Raw genomic sequence first — 10,881 nt, forward strand, 5'->3', positions numbered from 1 at the left:
GGGATTTGGAAGAAGAAATCTACATGAAGCAACCAAAAGGCTTTGCAATGAAGGGTAAGAAAGAACTAGTATGCAGGTAAAAAAAATATTTGTATGGGTTAAAGCAGTCACTAAGGATATGGTATAAAAAAATTGATACATATATGAGGGGACTTAGCTTCAAAAGGAGCAATGTTTATCACTCTATGTATTTTAAGTTAATTGGTGACCGTGTTATTTATTTGGTCTTATATGTGGATGATATTCTATTGATTTGAAATGACAGATAAATTATCTAGGATGTGAAGACCCAATTGTCTTCTAAATTTGACACGAAGGATCTTGGTGCTGCAAACTATATTTTGGGCATGGAAATTAAATGAGATCAGGAAAATAAGAATCTCTGGTTAAACTAGAGGAAGTATGTTGAGACAATATTGGAGAGGTTTAATATGTAGGATAAAAAACCAGTGAAGGTTCCCATTCATATAGGTGTAAAGTTATTTGTTGAACAATTTACCAAAACATAGGAAGAGGAAGATGATGTGTCTCATGTTCGATATGAAAGTGTAGTTGGTAGCTTGATGTATGTAATGGTCTATACTAGACTAGACAGTGCACATACAATGGGAGTATTGAGCAGGGTATTGTCAAAACGAGGTAAGAAGCATTGGACAACAATGAAGTGAGTTTTCATGTATCTACATGGCACTAGTGATTATGGTTTGTGCTACCAAGGAAGACTAAGATTTGATAAAGTGTTGGGCTAACTTTGTTGATCAGGCTAAATTAGAGATCTAGATCCAAAAAGATCTACAAGTGGGTATGTGTTTAACCCATTTGGTGGAGCAGTCAGTTGGATGAGCAAGAGACAATCTATAGTGGCATTTTCAACTATAGAGGTTGAACACATGGCAGCCATTCATGCAAGCAAGGAAGCATTTTGGTTGCAAATATTTTGTTCAAGTATGGGGTTGGTACAATGAGCTATAAGGATAGATTGTGACAACCAAAGTGAAATTTTATTGGAAAACAACCATGTTTATCATTTGAAGACAAAGCATATTGATATTCAGTATCATTTTGTGACGGATTTGGTTGAAGATAGAAAGGTGTCTTTGGTAAAGGTGGACACTTTTGAAGAATGTTGTAGATGCATTGAAAAATTCAATGACATTGAGAAATTTTCTTGGTGTAGAGAAACAATGGGTGTTGTAGCCCTAGACAAATGATACTACACTCTTGCGTCCCCCTATGTGGAAAGAAAACAACAAGTGGGACAATTTTGGGTATGTGTTATATTCTTCTCACAACTAGCTACATGTGTTGTTACAATATGTTGAGAATAGCGAGGGGGACGCGAGGGGTGGCAGCCCCCCCTGCTAGGGGTTTTGCAAGGTGGTGGTAGCCCCACTGCACAGGGTTCGGGGCAGGGCCTTGTTGAGGTGAAATCTCACCAACCCCATTTTTGTATTATTTATTTCAAATAATGGAGAACCTTTCCATAAATTTTGACTAAATCATCTTTTAATATTTTCTTTCGATTAAGTGTCTGACAATTTTTCTAGATTTTCATTTTCTTCAGATTTCCCTTCTAATTGCTTCATTGCATTCAAATTTTCACAAGCTTTCAATCGATTCTTATTTTATCTCATTTGGATGCACGATTTGAAAATGCCAAAGTTTGATGATTTTTATCGCGAGGGCTAAAAAAGGTACAAAATGTATATTATTTTAATTTTTGTAGATTAATTGTAAATATTCATAATTAATTAATTTTTACTAAATAATTAATTTTTCACTAACAGTCCTACAAAATCACCAGTCCCAAATTGTAGAGCAATTAAAATTATGTGCTTTCGAGATCTCAGAAGTCTATTCCAAATCCCAATTTCAAAAATTATGAGGATCTGAAATCCTGAAATTACAAAGTGGTTGTAGTTTTCTTTAACCTTGAGACTTTTATTACCAAGTGGATATAGTTTATACAGAGAAAAGAGGGTCTTACTCCACATGGTCCTCTTCTTCCCATTCACACCATACCCTAATCTCTCTCACGTCTCCCTCATTCCATCGAGACCTGGCCACATTTATATATCGTAAATTTTTTAAATAAAACCTTTGATCCCTCCCATCCTCCAATGTCCCCTCAGTTTGTTATATTAGGACTTTTGTTTATCTTAACCTTTTTTTAAAATTACCTTCGATCCCTTATGCCTCCCAATCCTCCAATGTCTTATGGCATTCAAACCCCCGATATAGCTCCTTCTAATATTCCTCTCCTCACTTTACCATATGACTCCCTCACTCCATACATTATATTCATAACATTAATGTCTCCTCTTATTAATATTTTGGGACTCCCAAGGGGCTCCCAAAAGCCACTTTGATGTTATTTTAATATTATATTTTTAAATAATGTTTTTAATAATATTTTAATTTATTTAATATTGATTTAATTTTGTTAATTTAATTTGTAATTTAATTAATTTAAAAATTAATTTATTTATAATTAAAATTTTATCTGTATATATTTAATTCAATTATTTTAATTAAAAAATAATTAATTAAATTTCAATCTCAATTAGATTTTTAATTAAAATTTACTTAATTTTAATCGAGGCGTGTATTTTTCAGAACTGTGACAGTTTTGACACTTCAACTTTGGAGGCTCATAAGTTGTGTTTTACTTGGCCAAATCAGGCCCAAGATGGCTTGTTACAAAGATAAAATCATGGAGAATATTTATAAAGTGGTTGCATGACTAGATTTGGTCAATAGAGAAGTCTAAAATTTAGCATAAAATTAAGTGTTGAATTTGTCACCAAAACTAATTTTCTGAGTTTAGTTTTTGCATTTTCATTTGCTCAAAGCCTCTATTGATTATAGATCCATTCAATTTTGTCCTCTTTGACCAATAAGATCTTTATAGATATCAATGGGAAGCTCTAATTTCTTATTTATTTATTTATTTATTTAATTGAATTTTGATTGGAGATGTTTGTTTTCCCAAATTTGGTAATTCTAATTTTGATTTGCAATTTAATTTACTTTTGATTGGTTTTTGGCAGGAGAGAAGTTGAGGAGATGAGGAAGAAAAGACTTGGAAAAATGGAATTGCACCAACAGGAGAGAAACAAGGATTTTGGTCAATTAAAATTTCTTGGAGCAATTTATTTCTCCAACAACTCTCTCATTTTGATTTTCTTTTGTAATTATAAATATGGCTTTTGTAGAATGGAGAAGAGGTGGGGGTTCCAGATCTGAAACTTGGAGAGGAATTTCTCTGCAAAGAGAGGGATTTTTTGCACTATTGTAGGGAGAAAGAGTTTTGTAGAGAATTAGCTATATTGGAACATATTTGTAGAGATTAAAAGAGATCTATTTCAACTCTAGAAATTTCATGCTATCATCAAATTTTCTGAGAATTTTATGTACTTGTTGACGGTGTTGGGCATGCCAACATTCAGGGGATATCCATGATATGAATTATCAACTAGACCTCACACTGTTTGGAGTAGGATTCCCAGCAGTGGGTGGTAATGTTATTCCTTGACCATGGAAACGCGTAGAGGGAAGTATGATAACTTTGGGTGAGAGCAAGTGTGTGAACCTACAGAGAGTCAAGTGTGATGCATGAAGGTTCCAACACGCGAAGGGAAAAGGAAGTGCGCCCCTTGGAATCCTGTAATAATATGCAGCTTGAAGGGAACACACAGGAAAAATGACATCAGTCCACAAGTTAAAGTGATGAGTTAATCCAACAACAGACATTCAACAAGATTCATACAAATGAAAAAAAAATAGTTCATAAGCATATGTGTAAGTTAAATAACATACATTGTCAATACAATAAGAATAGTCCTACTATATTAACAGTATACGCATGAAAGTGTGTTCGCTTTGATTTTATTATTATAAGTGAAAGTTTCATCCATACATACACTATTGACGGCCACTAGCCCCAATAGTGTAACATTACAGTCAAGAACACCTTCTCCCCCAAAGAAGTATACTCATTCTACGCTATGGAGAAGTCCAGCCTCTTCACAATACTCGCAATATCTTTCTAAGCCTAAGCCTAGCCAAAATATTAGCTCCCAAAAGCCTTTTACATGAGTTATGAGGTTCTATTTATAACAAGAGGGAGTGACTCTTCAACTCCCCTTGATGACCTTTGGACTACCCCACTGACTCTTCAACTTCTTCAAAAAATAACACATTACATGAAATGAAGACTTTTCATATTCCAATATTGACTCTTGGAATTTCACTTACAACATAATTACAAATAATATTGCATTTTCTACTTGTACCCATATAAGAAAAAATAGGGTAGGAATAACTTAACAAGACACAACACTATGATTCTGGAGTTTGGGGGAAGTCCAGCTCAACAACCTCCACTTGTTGATTCTCGGTCACATATTGGTTCCATGCTTGGTACTGTGTGATGGTGTCCCTAAACTACTTAACTGTGTCTTGCTGGAAGTGAACTCTAGACTCCATGGCATCTGGGTACACTATCTTGGAACCTATGTCCAACTCATTCTAAAGCATGAACAACATTGTTTTGACTTTGAAAGGACCACCAATGAACTTTTGCATGTCGTGTGCGCTCCACTCCAAGTCTTCCCTATTAGCCTCCTTTCTAAGTTTCTCTAAGTACTCTTTGACCTCCTACCAGACTGGTTCTTGGGTTTAGAATAGTGAGAGAACCGATTGATGGGATCTAGTATGTCCTTACCAAGACATCCAAACTATTGTACAACCACACATATGAGGCCTGTATCTTGCCAATGAATGAGGTGATTTGCCTATTGTTCTGAATGAACATTTGAACCTTCGCTTTATCTAGCTCTACCTATGGCTTCACTTTCTTCACTAACTCAAGTGGGGCCCCTTTGAACTGCATTGTCCATTTTTGTAAATAGGAAATGGCAACTTGTATGTTTTTTAGATTCTTAAGAAACTATTTGCTTTGTTATTGTAGGCCATGCAAATGGAAAACTACTTTATGCACAGTGACAAATTTGTCATAGAGCTTTCGCATGGTTTCTTAAAGTCTTGACACTTTAGTAAGTATCGTTGCTCTCATCTCTCCTAATGCAGAAACTACATTTTGCACTACTGCTCGGAATTATTCTACCTCTTGTCTAACAACCTACAAGTTCTATGCCAGTTGCTCATTCTCGGTCGTCAAATACTAAACATTTGATCTTGTTTCTCTTGCATACGCCAAGTTGGCTTTGGCAATGGCAGTTCGATGCTTCCTAGTATCCGACACTATCACTCTTTCTTTGATGAATGCAAGTGAAGTGTGATCATCTGGAAAGTTCTTCTTCCACACTTGTACAATCCTCTTCTAGAACTCATTGAATGATAGATTTTACACATCCATGATAGGATCATCATCAAGGAGAACAGTGTCTCCTTGCTCGCTCGGGGCTGGTTCTATTGCTGGAGGTGTTGGAGACTAAGGGATGACCTGTGGTGCTTTCGGCATCCGGTAAACATCTTCATGTTGCATCTATTTTTCCAACTCCATGTCTATCATATCTATCAATTTATCAATCTAATGAGAAAGCTCTTGATCCTGCATCTATTCACCTTTCTCCTCAATTGCTGGTTTTTTCGGTTCTTCAACCTGTATCATTGGTGTTTCCTTTGTCATCATGCCTTTCCCTTTTTCTTCTTCCTGCTTTTGTTTCTCTTCTTGTTCTCTCCTTCTAAACTCATGTTCTTCCCTCAGCTTCTTCTTTGTCCCCTCCAATTCTGCTTCCTACAACCTCTATTTTTCTCTCTTCCATTGTTCTTCTCTCTGCATCCTTTTCTTCCTCTTTGCTTCTTCCGTCAAAGTTGCCTTCGCAATAAGAAAATATGATTTCATTTTGAGTTTTTCTCTCCCTCTGGATTGTCAGCAATCTTCCTCTTTCCCTTGTTCTGCACGGGATTGTTGCCTTTTGTTGTTGTTACTTCCAGCAATGTTGTTGTTTATGGAGCAACCTTTGAAGTCCTTTCTATACTAACTGACTCATTGAGTCTAGAGACATTGTAGCAATACCTCCAAGGGTCCTCCTAAGGCCAGTGAAATGCCTTGTTGGTCCATGGAAAGTAAACTCTCTTACAGTGGTCCTTGCAAATAATGTGGGGAACATACGGATTAAAGTCCTTAGTATCAAATTTGAATTTCAGTATGTCCTAAGCCTTGGCATTTACAACTTTCAATTTCTTTATCTCGTATAATCTGATCTGCAAATGAAGAGTGGGCCATGGTTATTTCTTTTTCCTATGTAGCGCTATTGATAACCCTATATAGATATGGTATGATACTTCTTTCATTATTAGTTTTTTAGTGGCATACCTTGGTAAGGCATGCAGAGGCTTCTCTCCACCAAACACTTTGATGAAGGTTCCACCTGGTAAGGCATATCAATCTGTAATGTCTACTATCGCCTCCATTTCTTCTTAGAATATGCAAGGTGAATCTTGTTCAAATATAATCTTGCACATCAGGATGATGAACTGGTCAGTTAGTCGTGCCATTACTCCTCAATAACTTCATTCTAAAAGAAACTTGCAATAGATTTTCATGGTAGTCTCTCATCGTGTCCATGTCCAGCTCATGCCAGGGAACTGTTGTTGTGCACAAATCGCATCCAGTAAGTATGTGGACATATAGAACCTTGCTTGCTCATCCTTGGGTGGATTTTGAGCCTATGTTACATGGACCTTCAATTATTGAGCCAACAAAGACTTCCCACCCCTCAGGAAAGGTTTCGGTGCTCTCTTGACCATAGATTTTGCAAGCAAAGATAATGAAGAGTTGGTAAGCATTCCTAAGGGACTTTGTCTTGTACACATGGGTGGGTTTATGTCGAAACTTCGATGTCTCTTTCACCTAGCGCTTGACAATGTCTCTTGTTTTCACATAGTTGTGGGTGGCATAGAAGAGGGAGTCCATGCGCTTTACTAGCTTGGGCCAATGATAAATATATTGAAAGTCTTTCGCCTTGAAGGTGACAAGCTTCTACCCACTGGCACTTCTTAATATCATGGTCTGTTCATATGTATTTGATACAATCTAGCCGATGATTTCCACACATGGGAAGGCGGGATACCTGCATGCAACCTTGTATAACCCTGACTGTTGGATGGTAAGATAAACATGTCATTCATCTAAGTCTACCTCAAAGTCCTTTGCAAAAGTTTCTTTAATATTTTGCCATGTCAGTGTTGATCCCTTCTCTATAAAAAACTGAGTATCTTCATACACTGGTAAATCAATTAATGTCTTCTCAATTGCTTCCCCAGTACTACTCTTAGCGGTATCCTTTGATGCAGCTCTCTTAGATGCCATGGTAACACTGATTTCTAGAGAGATGCTCAACAACTATTGTACCTGTGGAACAGAGAGTGCACTCATGGCAAGAAAATATCATTTTAAAGAAAAACAACATACAAGGCAAGTTCAAGTAGAAAATGAGCACTAGATGGGAAGGATTGTGCATTTTTTCTTGATAGGGGGGACTGGCCACCTACGGGAATTGCGCAGTCCCAGTAGCCAAGGTGGAAACATGATGGTTGAAACTGTGCAATTGGGAGAGACTATGCATTTCACAACCTCAGTGACCAAGATGAGTGGCTGGCTCCTAGAACTGTACAGTGAGTAGTTGGATTCAACTTGGAATGTGCACTATGCAATTCCATAGGCCAAGCTTGTGGCTTGAGCATCTAGATTGCGCAGTACTAACTATGTAAAGTGAGATTCAGCCAAGGGAAACCTAGATCTACCCAAGGGAAGTGTGAAAAACAAGCAGATATAACATATAGCATGAAGCTAAGTGCATATATGACTAAGTGTCGATAAATGCATGTAAATCAAGTGCAAAAATTGATCAAATGAAGTAAGTGAGGAAAGTCACCGTAACGACGACCATTGGTGGAAAAAAGGAAAACTAATGTGACACTTGGGAAAGGAAATTTATCACTTGAAACAACACTTATACAAGTTAAAATAATTTAAAACGCTAGCAACCATGAAGAGAAACAAGTGAAACAACACTCACATAAGACAAGCAACAAAAAGCGACAGAAAAAACAACAAAAGACGACAAAACAAAAAATCACCTAGAAAAGAGATGATGATCGCATTGAATATTACTTGATCTTCTCTAGAGCTCCAAGATCAAATGTGAAAATGAGCTCTAGCAACATCGATTAAATAGATTCAGACAAATTAGGGTTTATGATGCCCTTGCCTAAAATCAAGGAAAAAATGACACTTGGAGGAAGTTTCTAAAATAGCGCAAGTGCCTCCTTTGGGATACTAAAAATAGATCCCTATTTTTAGGGATTATTTTTTCTTTTTTACTTTTTTTCTTGTTCTGAGGAAACTTTCCATGCACGCTGTCGAGCAAGACAGTGCAGTTCCGGGAACTAGGCAACTTTCCAACTCAGTGCACTGTGCAGTTTCTGAGCTTAGTGAGGGTTGCGCAGTTTATAGGGTCTGTTGGGCTACCTCCTCGTGACTGCACATTTTTTGATCTCAAGGCTCACTGGCAATTAGGATTGTGCAATTCCCATCATCAAGGCTAGTTTCCCTCAAGGATTGCACAATTTTTTAGGGAAAGCCCAGAACTGTTTTGGGACCAAGTTAGGAGATCAGCTTATGAGTTAGAAAATCAACTAAGTAAACAAACACAAGACAAAATGAAAATATGAGTCTCGATTGAAGCACAAATATGTATATCAGTGCAAGATGAGTTGTTGTGATGAAGAAGGAAGGCTCCAAAATCGAAGCATAGGAAAAGTTTTGGAGGGTGGTTGTAGCCGCTACAACATTGGCGACACACTAGCAGAACTCCAATTCTCTGTATGGACCTTGTCTCAAGCAAAGATAGTATAACTCTTCTAGAAGTATTGTTCAGTTCTTTGATTATCATAGTTTCTTCACTTAGCTTGATTTAAATATGTAGTCTCTACCATTCTCATCTTCGACAGCACACACACCAAGCCAAGTCAACTGAGTTATTTTGATTGGGGATGAGGGTTATATAGATGCACAAGTAAAATAGATTGTCACAGTTTTATTTTCATCTCTAGTGTTGCTCCACTGCCAGCATATCTGAACAGTACCCTGGTGGAGTCACTTCAGGAACACAAGCATTGCTCTGTTGCCAACGAGCCTAGACAGTACCTCAGCAGAGTTACTTGCTTCACCTCTCTGCACAGGAAGCCTTTCTCTTCTATTTCCCTTTATTTCGTTTTTCATTTTCATTTGTTCTGAGAACTATGCATAGGCACTTATATATTTCATGGGGCAGAAGAGGGATCCCAACTTATTGAGAGTAGAAGAGTGTGTTCCTTCAAAGAAGGATATTTATATATACCTTTTACATACGTCTTAAGGTTTTCCCCTCTCCTTAATCTACTTGGATTAGTTTAAAAGGGTTAACCAAAAATAGAAACCCGATTAGAGTAGGTGGTACTAGTTAAAATTGCAAGAATCGTGATTTCACCATGACTCTCTCTGAAAGGAACGTATTTTCCGTCAGGGCATCATCGACTAAAAGAAATGCAAGATTCACATAAAGAGAGGGAATCAACAGATAACCAAGTGTTGATAGCAGTACAAGTTCCTCTTGAACTTCACCCTGCTTTTTTAAGAAGCCAAACACAGTTTCATGTGAAAACTAACCTACTGCTGCAAAAGAAAACAAACAAAGGAAAGAAGCGGAGTGAAAGGAAAAAAATCAAGGAAAATCAAGGAAACAAACAGGAAAAGCAAACAAATACTCCTACTCCTAACTTTAGCAGAACATAGGCCATGTTTTGTAAAATGGTGCTTCCAATGCAGTCATTGGTGCATTGGTTGGCCCATGTAGGTGAGAGCATTCATGTCAAGAAAGATATACAAGCAAATCAACAAACAAGAAAGATAAGACAATACAATCCCAAACATCTGAAGCTTGAATGAACCTGCAAAAAAGTAAAAACAAAAAGTGCATGAAAGGCACTCTGCAGATGTACTGTGGTGTCCTAACACATTGTGAGTCGAAGACAAGAAGGTACATACTTTATAACTTTAAAAATGAGCAAACATGAAGAAAGAATAAAATTTCCACTTTGCAATAGTGCTTTCTACGTATGAATCCTCCAATGATTGAGCGATAGGATCATGTGGTATAGATGGAGGATGCAAAAATTGTAAGATAGATTTATTTTCAATGTGAACAACAGAGCGATGAGGAGCCTGGAAATAATCAACATATTTCTTATCGGAAGTGGAAGTAGCCTCAAGCCTACGAGAACCTGACATAACCATTAGCTTGGGTTGAAGTGCCTCGACAACTTGGGGAGGTTCCAATTCATCAAAAGATGGATCATCAAATACTGGTGGATTAGAAAGATAAATAATGGAAAAATCATAATCGTGATCAGATGAGTGAATGAAAAGATCATGACAGCCACGATCAGAAAGTTCAGGATCATGAATAGGGGCATCCTCATGATCTGACGAATCATAAAGAGGGGATGATGGAAAACGAGAAATTTCACCCTCTATGTTCACAGAAAGGTAAGATGAGAGATTGGGAGGATCAGGGAAGACAGATTTGTCCTCTCCGCATTCAAATGAAAAACTAGCATTCCACGTTTTCTGCAAATGATCGAAATTAGAAACATCCGAAAATGAATTTTCACAAGATTAAAAAGGAATGGAAGAATCATGGAAAATGCCAAGATAAAGGGGAAGAGGTGTGGATAGAAGGAGGTCATCCTTCACTATAGATTCTTGTTCAGAATCCCACACATACTCATAATAAATGATATGGCAGGTTGATTTTTCAACACCAACTCCACCCAGAACTTGATCCCCATGAACATCACAAGAGAAATCCG

The sequence above is a fragment of the Pinus tabuliformis genome, chromosome 8, assembly GCF_031772625.1.
Source record: "Pinus tabuliformis cultivar Carrire ecotype Pingquan chromosome 8, CPIR1, whole genome shotgun sequence".
NCBI classification, from domain to species: Eukaryota; Viridiplantae; Streptophyta; class Pinopsida; order Pinales; family Pinaceae; genus Pinus; species Pinus tabuliformis.